This window comes from Bison bison, unplaced genomic scaffold (assembly GCF_000754665.1).
Source record: "Bison bison bison isolate TAMUID 2011002044 unplaced genomic scaffold, Bison_UMD1.0 scf7180017864068, whole genome shotgun sequence".
Classification (NCBI taxonomy): Eukaryota; Metazoa; Chordata; class Mammalia; order Artiodactyla; family Bovidae; genus Bison; species Bison bison.
This window is the reverse complement of record NW_011494640.1, coordinates 9,217,089-9,238,153: the sequence shown is the minus strand read 5'-3', so window position 1 is coordinate 9,238,153 and position 21,065 is coordinate 9,217,089. Positions and strand designations below refer to the sequence as shown.

At 38.5% G+C, this 21,065-nt stretch overlaps 1 long non-coding RNA gene across 1 annotated transcript; it reads left to right on the top strand.

Annotated features, from left to right (window-relative positions):
- The first annotated feature begins 2,483 nt into the window (after positions 1 to 2,483).
- LOC104986455 lies at positions 2,484 to 19,923 on the top strand. The gene is made up of 3 exons (XR_825042.1): positions 2,484 to 2,518; positions 4,578 to 4,670; positions 19,852 to 19,923. It is a non-coding gene; the product is annotated as an uncharacterized LOC104986455 (long non-coding RNA).
- Positions 19,924 to 21,065: the final 1,142 nt, after the last annotated feature.

Here is a 21,065-nt window from a genome sequence, read left to right as displayed (position 1 = left end):
TGAATTTTAAACAATAAATAATACCATTGCAGTTATTGCAATGTTTTTCGATAAATTCATGTTGAATGAAATATCAGAATGTTAAATTAAGACAGGCTGCTGTTGTTTATTTTATGACCCTACATTATTGGGCAATGAAACAGTCGTTTCCAATCAGCTCTGGATGCTGGGTCTTTGGCCTCCACCACTGGGTTGGTTTACAAGGGCTGACAATGATGAACAAACAGATTGGGCAATGTGGAGCTTTATATAGAGTCATTGTTTTGATTGTGGAGCCTTTATTAACTTTTTCTGTTTGGCTCAAATCATGGTAGGATGTTTTGATAAGATAGATCAAGGTGTACATTATTCCTTTTGCTGCAGGCCCCAATATGGTTTGTCCAGGCACTGAAAATCAGAATCTACCTGACACCCTACATTTTAGCAATGTGGTGGGAAAGGAGGATAAGGAGAGGAGAGTTCATCTTGGGACTTTTTCTAGGGAGGGGCAGCATCTGAAGGCCTGAACCAGATGGAGTTTTATCAGTTCTTGGCCATTCTTGACCAATTGTTTCTCAGTTTTTAACATTTTTTGTTCCCAGTTCAGCAACACATCATGAGCTAATTTCTCAAGATACCAAATAGACTCAAGGCTAAAAAATCATGTCTTAAAAATTCAATGTCATATATTCAGGAAAGGATGCTTAAGTATTTGAATCCTCAGTACGTGATCTCTATTAGCTAAAATACAGTGCTGCTTAAAGAGATGGTACAGCCAAAATCTGTCCTTCAAATAATCTCAGTTTTCACTTTTCCACAGATACTTTCTCTACTGTCAATGTCTCCAACGACCAACAATGAACTTTAATGGGGGTTCTAGGATTGTCTATTACTTGTAATCCTCTTATCAAAAAATCATCCTAGCTGACTTCAACATGGTTTCCCAAATGTTTGTCTAACCATGGCTTTTAGGTTTAAGGACATTTGAGATTTTTTACAAGTATAAGATGCAAATGTTATCCCGGAAGGTTAAGAAAAACTAATGTCAACCATTAACCTTAAAATCAACAATTAACAGCTTGATCCAAATGAGTTTATAATGTTTTCTTCAATAAAAATTGACCAGTGGTTGTCAAATTTTCAGAGTTACTAGTGCTGGAATTTAGAGTGATATTGGAAGGATTAAAAATGTCCATGCCAATTTTTTAAACATGCTAATTTTTTAATATATACCATTACAACCCCATTTATTTGCTATAATATCACTACTAGCTGAGGGTTTGAAACAGTTATTTATGGAGACATTAATTACCCTGACTTTGTCTTGTGAAATAAAATATAAAGAGTTAGAGTTTCTCAAGTTTTTACAGTAAACAGGAACCCTTTCAGTGACATTGACTAGCCTCTGACATAAAGGGACATATTCTGCCCTATCCCACCCCACATACCCAAACTCAGTCTTTAGACTCAGTTGTTATGGTCAGCATCACTATTGTTCAGCAGTAAGTCATGTCTGACTCTTTGTTACCCCATGGACTACAGAATGCTAGGCTTCGTTGTCTCCATTATCTCCCAGAGTTTGCTCAAGTTCATGTCTATTGAGTCAGTGAAGCATGCATATCCCGCCTTTGTAAAAATGAATTTTCACATTTAATAACTAAATAATTAGATGCATAAAGTAAAACTGCATTTTGATCACATCATGAGCTGTGTTCAAATCAGTTCATCCCATGGAACTACTCTCTGGCTGGTGAAAATAATATTTAATATTATTACTCCATTCTCTTACCTTATTAGTAGAATGTATGCCCCTCCTACTTCTCAAAGTGAGTCAACACAGCCCTTTTTGGTGTGGTATTAGGGTTATTATTTTGGAAAAGCCAAGGAAGCTGTGGAGTTCTGATCTCAGGTATGAATATGAAAGATGAAGAGTTAAATAAATGCACAGTCCTGTCCATCTCCTTTCCCCTATATGCACCATGGCCTCCTTAAAGGTAGGACTCCCTTAATACAGCAAACCTGGAAAAGAATGCCATCTGATAAAGTATGAGCAATTTCATGAGCTTAGTCCCTCAGCAGCAGAGGACGCCAAGCCTCTGGATCCTGAAAGGTTTAATTACAATCTCCTTGTCAGAGAAGAAGTTGGATTTGCTGCAGCGGAGTTGGATTTTCTGCAATTGGAGGATGTACTTCTCCTATGAAACAATACCACTCTGGAATCCTAGAAACAGTTTACATTGGAATCTGTGGAGCTCACTCTCAGACCAAAGGCCGCTCAGTGTCTTTGTTTGCCTTCTCACCTTTCATAGCTGATCTTCAGAGAGGCTTTTATAAAAATGGAACAAAGTCCTCAGGGGAAAGCATTCAAGGTTCCTGCTGTCAACTCTGCTCTTAGACTCTGCTGTTGCCTGTTCTACAATATTCTGTAATTCCTGGATGACTGATGTAACAGTGGTGGTTTAGTTGCTAAGTCTTGTCTAACTCTTGCAACACCATGGACTGTAGCCTGTCGGGCTCTTCTGCCTATGGGATTCTCCAGGTAAGAATACTGGAGTGGGTTGCCATTTCCTTCTCCAGGGGATCTTCCCAACCCAGGAATCCAACCTGGATCTCCTGCATCGCAGGCAGATTCTTTACCAACTGAGCTATGAGGGAAGCCCAACTGATGTAATGGATCCTGCCTTTTAGCTCAGCATCCAGCACAGAACAAAATGCCAAACTGACCTCCCTGCCCCATAGTGTTTGAGGTGCAAGGTTGATTCTCTGGATCACAGTCAAAGCCTCCTGTACCTTTTGCCCTCAGAAGTGAATATTTTATGGATAAGTAGTATGCTTGTGATGTTTTTAAACAGTATTCTATGTTCAATATATTGTCTCTCAGACTATCTTAATGTTAAAGCATAAAGGAAGTCACTGGTCTCGGGAACTCACCGGATGGAAGTCAGAAAATGAATTGTAGGACTTGCTAGAAAACAAAGGAAAAAGAAGTGGGTGGTATAAAACCAGTCCTTACAGGATAACCATGTAAATGATTTCATGCTCAAGTATACTCTGTTTCTGTAGCACCTGGAAAATATTTGTCTTGAGTGTGAATGAATATTTGATGTCTCATCTTTGGGGACTTCAAAGATATCCTAAAACTGTAGAGATTCCAGACATGTGAGTATAGACCCAAACTATGAAAATACAGTTTTTAGAAAAGAGGAAGACACATTATACGATGAATAAGGTCTGAGGATCTAAAGAGACTTTAGATCTTTAGGTGACTAGAGAGACTACCCTGGTGGTCCAATGGTTAAGACTTTGCCTTCCAATACAGGTAAATGGGTTCAGTTCCTGCTTGGGGAACTAAGATCTCACATACCAAAAACCAGAATGTAAACAACAGAAGCAGTATTTTAATAAATTCAATAAAGACATTAAAAATGGTTCACATCAAAAAAATCTTTAAAAAAGGAGTATACCATGGTGACTAAAATTGCTAACACTGTGTCGTATAATGGAAATTTGCTATTATATGAGAGTAAAATGTACTTGCTATCACACACACACACACACACAAGATAAATATGTGAAGTGATGGGTAGGTTAATTAGATGGAAGGAATCTTTTCATAATGTACACATATATCATCATCATGATGTGCACTTTAAATATCTTACAATTTCAGTTATAGCTCAATAAAGCTGAAAAATAAAAAATAAAATAAAGATACATATTAAAAAGGAAAAAGAAGTGAAAAAGGAGACACCAAACACTTCTACCCTCACCCCAGCCACTGTCTCAGTGGACACAGCAACCTTCTCCTACCGTCTCTCCCTTATTCTGTATTTTGTCGCCTTCACTGCCTTTGAGTGATTGTTAACCAGGGCTGATTTTGCCCTTGAGAGACACTTGACAATGCCGGAACATGATTTTGGTGGTCACAACTGCATGTGGAATGATATAGTTCCATAAGGCAGAGGCCAAGCATGCAGCTAAGTGCCCTGCAATGCACACACACACACACAAAAACCCTCCACAGCAAAGAAAGATCCAGCCTAAAGGTCAATTGTGCTGAGAAATGCTAGTATATTCCCACATCGCAGCAGGAATGATCCTTTCAAAATATACAACAGATAATGTTACTCCCGCTCAGAGGCTTCCAGTGGTTTCCAGTTTCCCTTGGAGTAAATGGCCAAGGGTTTCTCATGGCCCGTGAAGCCCAGGATGACCTGCTCCTGCTAATCCTCTGACCTTACCTCTTGTTTGGTCCCTCAATTATTACATCCCAGCCACAGCATCTCCTTATTTTTCTGCCTCCTCTCTCAGTCCATCCTTATCTCTGCCTTAACATCATTGCTTCAGAGAGGACTTCCCTGAAAATTCTATCCAAAAGCAAGCAAGCAAACTAAAAACAACTCCCCCATAACTCTGTCCAATCCCCGACCCCAGGAGCAGAAAATTAGATCAGAATCCTTGGTTCACAACATACACTCAATATTAGTTCACAAAAGGCTTTTCTTTTCTGTTTCCTCTCTCCATCTTTTTCTCCCTCCCTCCTTTCTTCCTTCCCTTCATCCATCTTTTCTTTTTTCCTTCATTTTCTCCTTCAAAAGAATGTAATTAAATCCATGATTTCAACATCCAACGTGAAAGCGAGAACATCTAGAGAAACCTACGTGATCACTCCAAGCTTCTCCTTATCAAAGGTAACTACTATTGCAAATTTTGTATTAACAATTTCTAAACCTTTATTTCATATTTATTTAACACTTCTATGTGTAGTCTTTTAAAATTATACATTTTCGTTGTATGTGTATTTTACTTTATAAAAAATACTGGTTTTTAAAATATCTATATGCTATATTTTTCTCATATTCATATTGCTAAGATCCATCTACAATATTGCATATAACTGCAGTCACTCATTTTTATTTCCCTGATTGAATGTGCCAGAATTTACCTCTCTAGTCCCCTCTATATAGCCATGTATTTATTTCTAGAAATGGGTCATTATGAACTGAGTTATTGCTGGAAACATGGTCCAGAGAGTCTTTGGGGTTTCTCTTAATAGAAGTTATCACCACTTGATATTTTATATTGCTTTACTTGTTGATTGTTTCCTCTTAGTAGAATGTAAATCCCATGAGAAATAGCCTCTATTTCCTTCCTGTTGTATCTAGAAAACCTAGAGGAGTGCCGAGTATAGTCAGAACTCGCTTAATATTTACTATCTCTACTTTTCCCTCTTAGCCTCTTGTCCAGCTTATTATATTAATTTCCTAACTAGTTTCCACTTATTGCCCTTGGGTTGACTTTCAACATAACAGCCAGAGTGATCTTGTTAAAAGGTAAGTCAGATTCTGTCATTTTTCTGTTTAAAAATCTCTAATGGCTTCCCACATCTCAAAGTAAAAGCCAAAGTTCTTATAATAAACTGTGATTTTGCATGGTCTGGCTCCCTCTTACCTCTCTGACCTTATCTCCTAACGTTCATGCAATCATTCGCATTAGTCCAGTCACACTGGCCTCCTTGTGCTTTGAACACATTAAATCCACACGTCCACTGGACCTTTGCACTTTGTATTCCCTTTGCCTAGATAGTTCTCCACTCAGAGGTCCATCTGGCTCATATCTCATTCCCTTCAAATATATGCTCAAAGGTCACCATTAGTAGATCTTCTCTGCCTCCTCATGAAAAATTCTACCCTTGCAATCACTTAAAAAAAAATTCTTTACAGAGCTAATGCTTTGTTTTTTGTCCTCATCTCTTATTGCTTTTCAATATATATATTTTCTTACTGATTCATTTTATCTGTCTTCTCTTACTAAACTCTAAACAGTAGCTTACATGAAATGGAGACTTTTATTTCTTTCGTTCACTCACTGTTAAATCTTTGGTCCTGGAAAATGCTGGGCACATACAAAATGTTCGAAGGAAACAATTAACAAAATGAAAGGCAAGCTATAGAGCAGGAGAAAATATTTGCAAGCTATATATCTGGTAAGAGGTTAATATAAATATATGAGGAACTCACAAAATTCAGTAACAACAAAAAAACAGATAATCTGATTTTAAAATGGGCAAAGATCCTGCATAGCCATTTTTACAAAGATATACAAATGAACAATATACATGGAAATGTGCTCAGCATCACTATTAGGGAAATGCAAATCAATACTACAATGAGCTATCACCTCACACCTGTTCAAATGACTAGTATCAAGAAGACAAGAGGTAGCAAATGCTGGTGAGGATGTGGAAAAAGAGGAATTCTTGTGCACGGTCACTGTAAATATAAATTGGTACAATCACAAAGGAAAACAGGATTGAGATTCCACAAAAATTAAAAATAAACTACTGTATGACCTGACAATTCCAATTCTGGACATTCATCCAAAAGAAATGAGATCGGTATCTCAGAAATATCTGTACTCTCATGTTTATTGCAGTATAATTCACAATAGCCAAGATACAGAAACAACATAAGAGTCTATCAATGTATGAATGGATAAGGATGTGATATATAAACAATGGAATACTATTCAGCCATAAAAAGAAGAAAATCCTGCCATTTGTGACAAGATTACGAATCCAGAGGATATTATGGTAAATAAAATAAGCTGGATAGAGGACAGACAAGTGCTGTATGATCTCTCATCATATGTGGAATCTAAAAGATAAATTAAAAAAATAAGTCATAGAAAAGAGTAAAATGATGGTTTCCAGGGCTGGGGGTAAGGGTGGGTGGTATGTGGAAGAAGTGAAGAGATATTGATCAAAGGGCACAGAGTTGCAGTTATAAAATGAGTAAGTTCTAGGATTCCAATATACAGCATGGAGACTATAGTCAGTAATACTGTGTTGTATGCTTGACATCTGTTGAAACAGATCTTAAGCATTCTTACCACACACACACACACACACAATTTATTTTAAAATGAATGTGTTAATGAATTTCATGGTGGTAATCATTTTACAGTGCATACAAATATCAAATCATCATGTCACACAACTTAAATATATAGAAATTTGTCAGTTATTCCTCAACACAGCTGGAAAAGTAAAATTATATAAGCATTGGCTGATTGAATACACTTTAAACATATAGCATTTTATTTGTTAATTATTCCTCAATACAGCTGGAAAAAATAAAGTATTTGCTGAATGAATGAGTATAATGAGGAGTGTGAGCAGTCGCTCATCATACATTTTGACATTCATCAGATCACATGTATAGCTTTGACGGTCTAACATATATCAAAATGATTTAAAGCTTTTAAAACAATTCTTTTTGAAGATACTGATGCACATCAAAAGAAATAGATTATGAGGTAGGATAGACACCTAGATTAGAGTCGAGTCATGTTACAAATTCTGTAGACCCTTGTTCTTCGTTTGCTTAAATGTATTAAATTACATGTTCGCTTTTCATAAAGCAGACAGCAATGATTTCCTACAGGGTGCAGTCGAATCCAGATTCACATGCTGCATTCATAAAGAATGAGGAGCAGGTCTTTCTCATTGTTGTTTGTCACACATGGAGCTTCTAGCCAGACTTGAGAGGAACAAAAATGCTGTCATGCTGCTACTGTGGCTATTGTGGTCTTGAAGGAAAGCAACTGTTTTGCCAAAGTTAGTACAAATTAAGAAATTATATAGTTCTAAATTTCAATTTGAAAATGTCAAATTTCTTCACTTTTGTGTGCTTTCTGAAAAAAAAATCTCAAAGGAAAAAACAAAAGACTTTTGTAAGGAGTTGGTGGATGGGCTAGTTTAGAAGAATAGAGGAGAAGATAGCTGATTTCCAGCAATCATCTTGCTACTAATCATTATTAGCATAAAGCTGAAAGTGAAAGTCACTCAGTCATGTCCCACTCTTTGCAATTCCATGGACTATACAGTCAATTCTCCAGGCCAGAATACTGGGGTGGGTAGCCATTCCCTTCACCAGGGCATCTTCGAAACCCAAGGATCGAACCCAGGTCTCTCACAATGCAGGTGAATTCTTTACCAGCTGAGCCACCAAGGAAGCCCTATGCTATGCTAAGTCACTTCAGTCGTGTCCGACTCTGTGCAACCCCAGAGACGGCAGCCCACCAGGCTCCCTCGTCCCTGGGATTCTCCAGGCAAGAACACTGGAGTGGGTTGCCATTTCCTTCTCCAATGCGTGAAAGTGAAAAGTGAAGGTGAAGTCGCTCAGTTGTGTCCGACTCTTAGTGACCCCATGGATTGCAGCCTAACAGGCTACTCAGTCCATGGGATTTTCCAAACAAGAGTACTGGAGTGGGGTGCCATTGCCTTCTCCGAAGGAAGCCTTAGCATAAAGCTAATACTCAAGTAATAAAATTAGAGCCCTTTGGAAATATCAACACATTTTAGCACTAAAAGATTTGGGGCTCAGAATATATGTCTTATAATTTTTGATGTAACTAAATCTCAAATGATTCAAACCCTTAAACTGTCAAATGAGGCATCAATTTGCAATCATAGTCTGTGGTCCTCTCAGCTCAATCAAATTTTGAATTTGCATATAAAAGAAACTTTCATTTTGCTATCATCCTTCTGATTTGATCAGCTCTATCTGTAGTACAGAACTAGGATCTTTATCCACACACAGGATTTGACTTGGTGTTCTTTGCTACAACTGCTTCTTAATTAAGTTTTTAAAATGAAAGTCCCAAAACAAAACCTTCTAATGAGTAGAAAATTTATTGCTTTGAAAAAATTAATGGTTTTTGTGTGTGTACGATGATTCCCAGTGCCATTTAAGGAGACACGAGGGCAGAGATTCCAAGGCTGAATTATTTCATCCACAAATGACAGTGTGAGCAAACAGATGTTGATCTATGCCCGTGAACTTGGCATAGGTGGAAGGAAAGAAGCTCTCCTTGCTGTCATTTGAAGTCCCCACCCAATCCCAGACATAAAAGCAAAAAATTTGCAAGCTCTGAAAGATAGAACCAAGATAAGTGGAAAAACTCTTCAAATATTTGTTTTAAAAATCTTTTGAGAGCATATTGAATTTGGATCATGAAAGCAGAGCTCAATTTCTACTTTTGATTTTTCCCAGTTTCTCATTTTAAAAAAAATATTCTTTCATCACCTCCATGTGCAGAAGGCTATGAGTTTGCTTTGTTTCCCAACCGGCCTATTCATATCAAGTTAGTTACACTCACTTAAGTGCCCCCGCCTCAATTTCAGCTTGTCCCACTGAGCCCTCCTATGGAGCTGGAAAGTGATACAGAAACTTTTGTTTTTTGTAGAGAATTTAATCTCTCGATTCCAGAAGACCTCCTTTCTTATTAAAGAATAGAATGCGTGGACGTTGTTAAAAACAAATAATTTTCCATTAGAAAAAGTTACATGATTGGAAAAAGAGAAGAGCACATTGCTGTAATTACCGGTACATTAAGCAGGGAATGAACAGCTGCGTGAACTTGGAGCAGTAGAATAACAGCCACTGAGCCAGCTTCCCCATATGGTCCAAGGGAGGAGGAGGAGCTTGAAGCTGCTTAGGGGTTGGAGAGGTGAGGAGGGGGCACACTGGAATCCCATTCAAGTGAGAAACTCAGGCCAAGAAATGTCTGGCTTCCCAACCCAAACCAGCTTCCTCTGTGCCTCGCTGGGAAAATCCCCCTGGCCTCCTTAACAAAAGCCTCTAAAATCAATGTTGTTTTTTCCTAAAGAGAGCAAAATGTGAGTGTTTTCAGACTCTTGGCTCCCCTGCTACTAATAGGAAAGATGACCTCAGAAAGACTGAATCACTTCCTCAGCTTTCTTTGGGTGTGGCTATGACTTGGAATGATTGATATCCCTAGAAGCTAGCATCTGCCTTCTTCCCAATTAGAAGTAGGGTCCGGCCAACAGCGATAGGTCTTCACCACCAGATATTGGTCTCAATCTGTTGCAGCAAAAAAGTGTTCAGCCTTCCTATTGATATTCACTTCAGAATCTGGCAAATTTGGTTTTAAAAAAAATGTAGACCAGCACTATGGTAACCTGTAATTATCAATGCAAATCCTAACAGAAAAGCATTCCATTCTTCTTACATTGTATGTCATAAATTAAAAACAATAAATTTTATTGTGAAAACTTCTCAGAAGACATTCCTGAATAGATGAGGGAGAAAAATGCTTGCATTCTACTAAACAGAGCTAAAATTTGATAGTCAGTGGAAGGGTTGGCTATAAAGAATCTAGCTATTTACAGGATAAAATACCAAAAAGGATACATCATTTGCAAGGAGATGTTCTTATAAGTACCATGTCCAAAACCACTCCAGTTTTGACTGTACGAAGGTTATTATCACAGAGAATGGTGGCCAGCTGTTCTTCATTGCCACTGAAACAGAATGGGGGGGGGAGGGGGGAAATGGCATTAAAATGGAATTGGAGGAATTTAAGCTTCCTGAAAATTTGAGTTAGTTTACAGGAGAGGGATCCACCCCTAGGGTGTTACATAATAGATGCTTTTCATTGCTATAGCTTTTCTCTATTTTCCTATGAAAAGAGATACTTTTAAGACAGTTCAAGTAAAATTCTATCCATTACCAAAATACTGAACTTGATAATCTTACCAAAAGATCTGAAAAATATTTAAGAGTTATGACTACAAGATATTAGGCTATGCATGGAGAGTAATTTATTCAGTTATATAATGGTGCTAAGAAATCTCATCAGTGAGTGAATACTACTAGAGTAATCCTCTCATAAATGGGAACATTTCATGCCATAGATTTTGACAAGCTTATTTCAAAGGGGAGTATAATATTTTCCCTGTAAATTCATACTTTATCATCTTAGAAATGTGTAAATTTAAAAATAAAATAAAAACACAGTGTTTTACTCAAATTAGGCACAATACTATTTCTTAGGAAATGACTAGATAGATGCAAAACACTATTTGATGGATATTGGAGTGTCCATATGTAATTTGTGGGTTCTCTACCTAGGAATTTATAACTATATTCAAGTGAGTGCTGAAATATTAACAATGTAGGACTTTCTTAATAAACCAATTAATAAATCAGCAATGGGAAAGACACTCTAGTCTTCCTCACACAAAGTAAATCTTTTATTGCCAGATTCTGAGCTCCATGGAACACTCCCTTTTGGGTTTTCCACTCAACATGAATGGAAATTTCTGCTAGATCCTCCATGAAACAGAGCTACCTTTCAGAAATCACGGGCCACATTCAAGTTTGAACATCTCAGTAGACTTGCAATAAAAAATTCTGGATTATTGGCTTTCAACCTGATAGCTTTTCTTCTCAGATACCATTATAAAAGAACGTCACCTTCATTTGTGGCTTTTCTGACAGTTAATATTTATCTTTGTGACCTCTGACTCTAGGGAAAATGAACTTTATAAATAGCTTGAAATTTTAATTTTTTCCAAGCAAGAAGGAAAAAGTAAAACACCAATAACAAAAATAGTTTTACTATGTATCTTGACTTAAAACTCTCATGCAGTTAGGCCATATACCATGGTCTTCTACATGGGTTAAGGAATCAGATTGCCACCAAGGTACAGAAACTGTTCTTTATCTCAGGAAATATTGAATTATTTAGTCTAAGGCAAAAACTGCACAAATAATCAAAAGTTTATCAAGAGTCTGGCACTATAAGTCATATTATTACTTTCCTGTTGTCTTTATTCTTTTCTGGGGTATTTGTAAGAGATTCTTCTAACTGTTCCATTTCCTTCCCTGAAATAGTTTTTCCTTCATACAGCAATAGAGTTGACTTCTGAAGAAGAGATAGTTTATCATGCTTTGATTCTGGACCCAGCCTGAGTGGGCTTGAATTCTACATTTGTCACTTACCAGCTGTGGGATTTTGGGGCAAGTTATTCAACCACTCTGAATCTTTTTTCTTCTGCTGTACTCCATTGTATGATTGCTTTGAGGATTTTTTTTTTAAGTGCTCAGAGCCTCGTCTAGAACTATTTGCCTGTAACTCTATGAGATGATTTGAAATTTTAAAAAGAGAAAGATGGTCTATCCATTAGCACAAGAAGAAGATCATGGGATCAGAAATAACTACTTTTCACACAGTAAAAAAAAAAGAAGAAAAGAAAAAGAATGTGCTCGTTGATATTTATATATGGTGCACCAATATATTAATTCTGATTTTATTTTAAAGCAAAGATCAGTCTTTTTAAATACTTGTAAATAAGGAAACAGCAAAATAAAATGGACAATGATCACAGTTGTTTGGAGGGGTGGGTAGGGAAGGATGCACACTGAATTTCTCACATTGCCTTGCTTATCATGTGCCCCTCCTGAACAGAGAAACAGTAAATAGATGGAAAAGAAAAGAATTTGATGAAATGTATGACTTAGTTCATTTTAGCCAATTGGTACTAAGTCCCAGAACACAAGCAACTGAAGTTAGCAGTTTCCCTTTTTCAAGTACCTTTCCTAGTTTTAGAGGTTGCATTCATCCCCCCAACTTCTCAAGATAAATTATAAGTTTAGCTATGTTTATGCATTCATTTCATCAATATTAACTGAGAACCTATTTTGCTCAAAATAAAAGCAAAAGCACCTGGACTTTGCCAGGCAGTAGCATGGGCGATCAGAGGGAAGGGTGTAAAGAAAGACTTAGGTCCACAAAGATAAGTACGATACAGTCCATCAAGGAACTCAGAGTCCAGTTCAGGGTCACAAAAATCATGTGACACATGACCTAATGAGGTGTGGGAAAGAGAGCAAGAAAGAAGGAAGTGTCTAGCTCTGCTTAAGAAATGTCAGGAAGTCTTCTCAAATGAGAAGAGGCTTGATTTTAGGGCTACAGGAAAAGTGGGAATTCACCAAGTGAAAAAATGGAAAAGAGAGCATGAGGAAGAAGCCCACACGTGAGAAAGGACATGTGCAAAAGCACCGAGGCCTTGAGGAACTCAGCTTGCTCAGAACATGCCTGGCAATTTATGGCTGAAACACAGGGCATTTTGTAACAGCCTGAGGGGTTTGCAAGCACGGTAAAGACAAGTGTTTTCAAAAGGCCAAAAGCAACAGTATGGTGGGAATCCATTTATGAAATCTTGGCTTCATAAGCCTGGCTTATTTGATTCCCTGCCTGAAGAAAGGAAGGGAGAGTCCAAAGACGGCAACAATCTGAGGGCATTTAAATGAAGACTGTACCATTTTCTTTAAGGAGCAGCTTCCCAGAATTTTAGAAGATGGGGAAAGGGATATTCTCTTCTACGTGGCCCATATCCCATTCCAAACAACTTAAAAGACAGACTTCTGAATGACAGGATGGAATTAAATGAACTCACAGTCAGCCTGGTAGTCTCATAGTTGCATAGCATTTACTATTAATATATTACTGACATAAAAAATAATATGCTAATTGTTTATAATATTCTTTTGTATTAAAAAATCTTTAATTCTGAAAAGTATTTTTATTTACCCTAAATCCTGCAATGGAGAGAAAAACTAGAGTGACTCAAACCTAGTTTTTGGGTCTGTGAGAAGACACAGAGAGTTATATGTGAGATGTGGCTTGTGAAAAAGTGCTAAGGCAATTCAAAGAGGGATTTTTTACAGCCAAATTTCAGATAAGGAAGAGAAACGAAATCCTGAAACTTCAATTTACCATTGAGTGAGGTAATAATGGGGCATGGTGATCTGTACTAGAAAGACCACATATCCACAGCTCACTCAACCTATAAGCTCATTCTCCAAAGAAAATCACAACAATCTCCAAGGACATATCTGAAGTAAATGTGGTCTGTAATATTCACTGTGATATTTGACCCTCCCCGTCTATACAACAGAGTTATAAAAAAGTGATCTGGATTACCTGACCAACATTAAATGTAAGAGGACTAAACCAGTTCAGGCTTTCATGGCTCTGCTCTGCGTATTAAAAAAAAAAAGACAATAATCATAGCATTGACTTTACTTCTCCAGTTTCTCAGAAAGCAGCATGAACGAGCCTTCTCCAAAGAGCAGAGGTGGAATCTGAGTCTGTAAACACATGGTGCAGGGGCCTCCAAGGTGCCCAGTCCCCTCCTGCTCATTAGCAAGCAGCAAGCTAAACAACGGAATCATGGTGTGCTGCGTCTGGTAGCATTGTTTACCGGCTCTGCTGCCAAGCAGGTGAAGTGTTTTAATCGCAGACTCTAACGCCTATACAATTTGTCCAATTCCTTCAGCATTTGTGAACAACCCGAGAAAGGGAATTCTTCAGACAAATAAATGGGGGCGGGTGTGAATGAAAGGAGAAAAACACCTGTTCCCGCAGCTGGCCAACAGACCTCCCTTTAATGTGCTGTCTGCAGGGAAATCGAGGCGTCTCGGGTTACCCGGAGGCCTTGGCCTGCAGTGGAGCCTGTAGAAAGGAATTCTATGACCAGAAGATGTGAGGCTTGGTCTGTGGCCAAAAACAATGGTGAAAGGTACAAAACGAGAAGCTCTGTCAGGACAAAGGCAGTCAATCACAAAGCAACGCACAGCTTGGCCGTTTGAAGAAAGGAACCCAAAACCAAAGTCACAACTGGATTAACAACTGGTTGATCCCCTTTTACCTTCTAATGCTCCCCTGGCTAGCGGCTTACTTGTTGAAATCAGATTGAAGTGAATACAGCCGCCGGCAGCATACACTGTCTTCGTCTAGGGCTAGTTCTGGCTGGTCTCTGAAAAGCAACTTGCAAGATTTATGCTCCTCTGTCTTCCATCCATGTTTTTTGCCATTAAATTGGGAATTTAGAGCAAAGTTACCAGCACAACTCCAACCCAGGGCTGGAGAAGTCCTCACTGACTTGCAAAATAACTGTGGCTTCAGCAGAATCGTGAGCCCAGTAGTCACAGAGGTGAAGCTCATAAAAATTCTGTGCACATATTTTTAAAAACAGGAGAAAAGACCCTGTAATTGGGTCCATGTTGGATCTAATGGTTGGTTTCGTCCCTTAAAACACAGCTAAGTGGGAATAATGGGAACAAATAGACTCAAAGGGAAGGTTCATTACAAGAAAAGCTTAGATCTTCCCCCCAAATATGTATGGATATAGCTATAAACAGAAAAGCATAGTTTTTTATATAATGTACAGACCACAGAGAAGCTATCAAAGTTAACTGAAGAAACATAGAAGGGCTAAAATTTAAAGCAGACAATAGCCACTGAGAATCCTGGGTCACACAGCCCTGAATGTTCATAGAAAGATTAAGAGGTAGGGCAGGCCTGTTCTATGCGATTTCTGAGGTCCAGGAAAGTACCATCACGTTCTTACCTGAAGACACTGATGCCTGGAAATCCCCTAATGGAAGGCAGGGCCATTCATGCTTCACTCAGAGCTTGGGTAAAATGCAAAGACATTGGAAAAGTACCTGTAAAATAAAATTCACAATAAGCCCTAAATGACTGAATACTACTAGCAACTTATCAAAGAAAGACAGAGGGAGATCAGGAATGCTTGAGCTCCTTGAAACGATGGAGCTTTAGAGGGGCACCATGGAGTGAGGTCAATGAAGCAGGAAGTGAAGCTGTGGACAATGATGCCAAGTTTTTTCTCTTCGAATTTGGCCACATTTGGGTTATGGCTATAACAGATGGAACTGATTGGGTCAACACTATGGGAAATGAGAAGGAAGCCTGAGCCCAAGGAGGAAGCAAGTGCCCCAGGTGTCCAGTCCCAAATATTTTGGCAGTGAATTTAAACACACGAAAAAAAATTATTCTTGGAAAACTCTTAATGAACTGTTTTCAAAAAATGTCTAAAACATTTATCATTATTTTCAATTGTAAACCAATATAAGTAAAGTTTCACTGTTAGTCTTAAAGAAATGTGTGTGTGTGTGTGTGTGTGTGTGCACTAAGTGGCTTTAGTCATGTGCGACCCCATGGACTATAGCCCGCCAGGCTCCTCTGTCCATGGAATTCTCCGGGCAAGAATACTGGACTGGTTGCCATGCCCTCCTCCCTAAAGAAATGATTCCACTTTATTAGATTTTTGCTTAATAGTCTGCTTAAAGTATCAATAACAGAGAACTTATTTATTAAAGGCATTATCGTAACCCTAACATAAAGCAGTGATGATTTTCCAATGACACTTCTTCCTTTGGGTAACACTTAGGGAACTTTGAACCATTTTTAATACCTAAAGATAGATTTTTCCCTAGAATCACTGCCCCCTCAGATGTACACACACACATTCTATTGGAGAGAACACAAATTTGATTCATGTCCTCTTTTCCATCTGTGATGATGCCCCCACCTCCATCACCATAAGAAATAATTGGACCTTAGCCCTTACCGTGCTTCACTGAATATACTGAAGAAAACATTCCATTATATTATCACTGACTCTATTGAATGGGATGTTGAACTGTTTGAGCATTTTCACTGAGTTTGAAAATACACCATTATAAGTCCTTCTAACTGTGATGAATTATGAATCTAAACTGGCCATCCATCATATGATTTGCTCTATGCTCTGTCTGGTAGGAAGAGGAATGGGGTGAAATGGCATTTAAAGCACGGGCACATTTCAAGAGTTCTTAACACTTTCCAGTGTTAGTTATTCTCACCAAGTCTTCAGCCAAGTATCAGTTTGCTCACAGATAGGCAACATTTTGGGTAGAAAGAAAAATAATCCTGAAATTCACAATTTCTTTAAGGCTATTGGCTACATTATTAAGTTATAAAATTTTATTTGCTATTCAAGCTTTATGATATTCATGAACACTGAGAAATCATTTGACACTTGAAAATGTATATCTATTTCAAATGTGAACTTACTGCAGAAATGAAACCATATTACAAATCTGACATTACATTGGAAATAATCATCTTAAAGTACTAAACATAACTTTTTTAGATCTCAGATTATAGTGATAAAAATATACCTTTTAAAGACAGATTCACAGGAAACATAAAACCCATGTAAGCGCTAGATTAGAATTTCTTTGCTTAGGTGAAGATGGTGAAATTAGACCATTGCTCCCAGTAGCAACTCTCTTATTTGTCATAAGATGTAATCTGCCTATTCAAAGTAAACCCAATTTATAGGTGGACCCAAAATTATTGTATATTTTTGGAATGCTGCTCTCAGATTATAGTCTCTAAGTATTGTGTATGGAGTCTGTGTCTCTCCTCTGAATCAAAAAAGTTTTAGCTAAGCCTAACTCAGACACCAGCTCAAGTAGAACTCTGCTTGATTCAGTACTATTCTTTCCCAGTGTGAGAAAGGGGCTTCCCCGGTGGTGCTATGGTAAAGAACCTGCCTGCCAATGCAAGAGACATAAGAGACATTGATTTGATCCCTGGGTTGGGAAGATCCCTGAAGGAGGCCATGGCAACCCTCTCCAGTATTCTTGCCTAGAGAATCCCATGGACAGAAGAGCCTGGTGGGCTAAAGTCCATAGGGTGGCAAAGAGACAGTGTAAGAAAGGAGTGAAGGCAATTTCAAGTATCTTATAATTTTGTTTTCTCTACAAAAATGGATTCACCATCATAAAAAAATGTCTGGACTTAAAATAATTCATTGTAATCAGACACACAATGTTATATATACATTTCAATTCAATTCCATAAACAAGAGTTAAATACCTTATTACTCTGTTATGAAGCAGAATGTTTTAAACACTTGGACTTTATATACAAAATCCTCTGGGAATACCGAAGAGCAATAATACCCTTATGAAATGAGGATGTCATTAGGAGGAAGTGATATTTGATCTGTTTCTTGAAATTTAACGGAGTTTCAGCAGAGAAGAGATGGCACTTACAGACGTGTGGGGTTGGGGACCACAAGCTATAACAGGAAGGCCAGGATAATCACACTTGAAAGGAGGCTTTGCTGTTGCCATCTTTCATAGTGTATTTGGGATTCCAATAGACAGAAATGTCAAAATTGACTTGCACCTGTGCTCCAAAAGAGAAATAATGTGTAGAAATAATAGCTTGTGATCTCTTCTCCACTCTACAACCACCACCCAGAGCAAGGTCAGAGCTGCAGCCAAGTTGGCCCACTCAAGAGATGGACATGTGGACAGGTTAAATAAAGAGAGCAATGTCACCTCCCTCAACACATCTATTGAAAGTGCTTTCATCAACTCACTAGTGATACGCTTCACACTCAATACTCCCTCCCCCTCAAAAAGTAACCTTAATTCTCCTGTGGGCTGTGTTTGACATTTCTGACTTCTTTCTTAATGAATAAGTGTCTCTGTTGTTCCTAGGACCACCCTTCTCTTCTTTTTTCCTTGCCTGAAAGGTTGGAATCCCCACAGGTCCTCTCAGGTTCTATACACATTTTATGCAATTGCCCTGAGCAATTTCATCTACTTCCATAGTTTTGAAAGTGAAAGTGAAAGTGAAGTTGCTCAGTCGTGCCCGACTCTTTGCTACCCCATGGATAGTAGCCTGCACCAAGCTCCTCCGTCCATGGGATGTTTAAGGCAAGAGTACTGGAGTGGGTTGCCATTTCTTTCTCCAGGGCTAAACCTATATGCTAGTGATGTCCGTCTAGTCAAGGCTATGGTTTTTCCTGTGGTCATGTATGGATGTGAGAGTTGGACTGTGAAGAAAGCTGAGCACTGAAGAACTAATGCTTTTGAACTGTGGTGTTGGAGAGTCCCTTGGATTGCAAGGAGATCCAACCGGTCCATTCTAAAGGAGATCAGTCCTGGGTATTCTTTGGAAGGAATGATGCTGAAGCTGAAACTCCAATATTTCGGCCACCTCATGGAAAGAGTTGACACATTGGAAAAGACTCTGATGCTGGGAGGGATTGAGGGCAGGAGGAGAAGGGGACAACAGAAGATGAGATGGCTGGATGGCATCACTGACCCGATGGACATGAGTTTGAGTGAACTCCGGGAGTTGGTGATGGACAGGGAGGCCTGGCGTGCTGCAGTTCATGGGGTCGCAAAGAGTTGGACACGACTGAGCGACTGAACTGAACTGAACTGATATGCTAGAGAATTTCAACTCTACAATACTTCTCAGGTCCTATTCCTTTTTTAGAGTTCCAGACATAAATCTGCTCCTCACTGATCATCATCCATACTACTTAATCATCGATCACCAACAATAAGTGAAAGTGAAAGTTGCTCAGTGGTGTCCGACTTATTGCAACCCCTTGGACCTTATCCTGCCAGGCTCCTCTGTCCTTGGAATACTCCAGGCCAGAATACTGGAGTAGGTAATTGTTCCCTTTTCCAGGGAATCTTCCAAATGCAGGGATCAAACCCAGGTCTCCCACATTGCAGGCAGATTATTTACAGTTTGAGCCACCACCAACAATAATGAAGTCACTAAACCCTGATTTTCATTCCTCTTAACAATTTTTTTGGGCTTCCCTGATGACTCAGTGGTAAAGAACCCACCTGCCAATACAGGAGATGCAGGTTCAATCCCTGGGTTGGGAATATACCCTGGAGGAGAGCATGGCAACCCACTTCAGTATTCTGGCTTGGAGAATCCCAAGTACAGAGGAGCCTGGCAAGCTACAGTCCATAGGGTTTCACAGAGTCAAACACAACTGAAACGTCTTAGCATGATTGCATGTAACATTTTTTAAACCAATCCACCTTATTCCTTCCATATAACAAAGAATTAATGAAAACCAATGTAATTGCTCCCAAGAATTTCAGCAACAGCTACTAAATGCTCTCACTTTCTCTAACCTTTTCTTTCTAATTCTTCATACTGCATCCAGAATGATTTTTTCCAATATAAATATGATCCTGTCAGACTTCCAGCTGCTTACTGCATAAGGTCCAAAGCTCCTGTTCTGGTTTACAAGTAATTTTATTATCAGGTGTTTCTTACTCTACCAGCTCCATCATAGTCAGCATTCCCCTCCTTATATTCTGGGTGATACTGTACTGAACATTTTTAATTTTTATATTGCATGTGGTCATTTTCTCTTGCCAGGAGTCAGCCCACTCATCTATGCTCCCACCCAGTTTAAAGAGTGCCTACTTTTGCAACCAACTTTCCTGCCCAGCATAGACCCACTATTACCACCAAGAGTATGAGGTAAGGTGTCTTACTATGTACACTTCAGAATCTTACGCTTCCTCTAGCATAACATGTAGCACACTTTCATTTTACTTACTCAATAGTGTATAATATTTTAATTTTTCTGCACCAGGACTAAGATCTCTATGAATAGTATGGAATGTTTTTGTCTCAATCATTTTGTTTCTTTGGGACACAGCATAATATCCAATATATATCAAGTGTCTCATTATTATTTACAGAGAAATAAAATGGAAGTGTGCTGATCAAGTTCTGAAACAACTGCTTTTCTAGGAGTTTTGAGATATAGTTGGAAAACTTAAGGCTGGAAAACAATTGATTCAGATTATGACAATTGTTACACCTCAATGGGTTTTTCTACTAAATTGTATCTTAAACTTATTTTGTTAGCAAGAAGAAAGCAAAGCACATTTGCAGGTGATGTGGACAGATCTTGGCTTTTAGAAAGGTTTGGGGAATGGACTGTACATTCCATGTACTGAATGGACTGGCAAGAAAGGATACCAATGAGGCATCTTTTAAGGGACTTAAAAGAGAGATGTTAACCAATGTCATGGCAACAAGAATGAAAGGGATAAAAATTATTCAGGAGCCACTGTGGGATAGAATTGACATCTCTAGTGGATCATCTAGATGTGGAGGGCAAAGAGAAAGTAACTAATACAATATTGTAAAGTTTAAAAATAAAATAAAATTAAAATTGATCTTATTATACAGAGTGAAGTAAGCCAGAAGGAAAAACACCAATACAGTATACTAACGCATATATATGGAATTTAGAAAGATGATAACAATAACGCTGTGTACGAGACAGCAAAAGTGACGCTGATGTATGGAACAGTCTTATGGACTCTGTGGGAGAGGGAGAGGGTGGGAAGATTTGGGAGAATGGCATTGAAACATGTGAAATGTCATGTATGAAACGAGATGCCAGTCCAGGTTCAATGCACGATGCTGGATGCTTGGGGCTGGTGCACTGGGACGATCCAGAGGGATGGTATGGGGAGGGAGGAGGGAGGAGGGTTCAGGATGGGAAAATAAAAAATATTTAAAAAAAATAATAATAAAACCCTATTAGAACCCTAAAAAAAAAAAATAAATAAAAT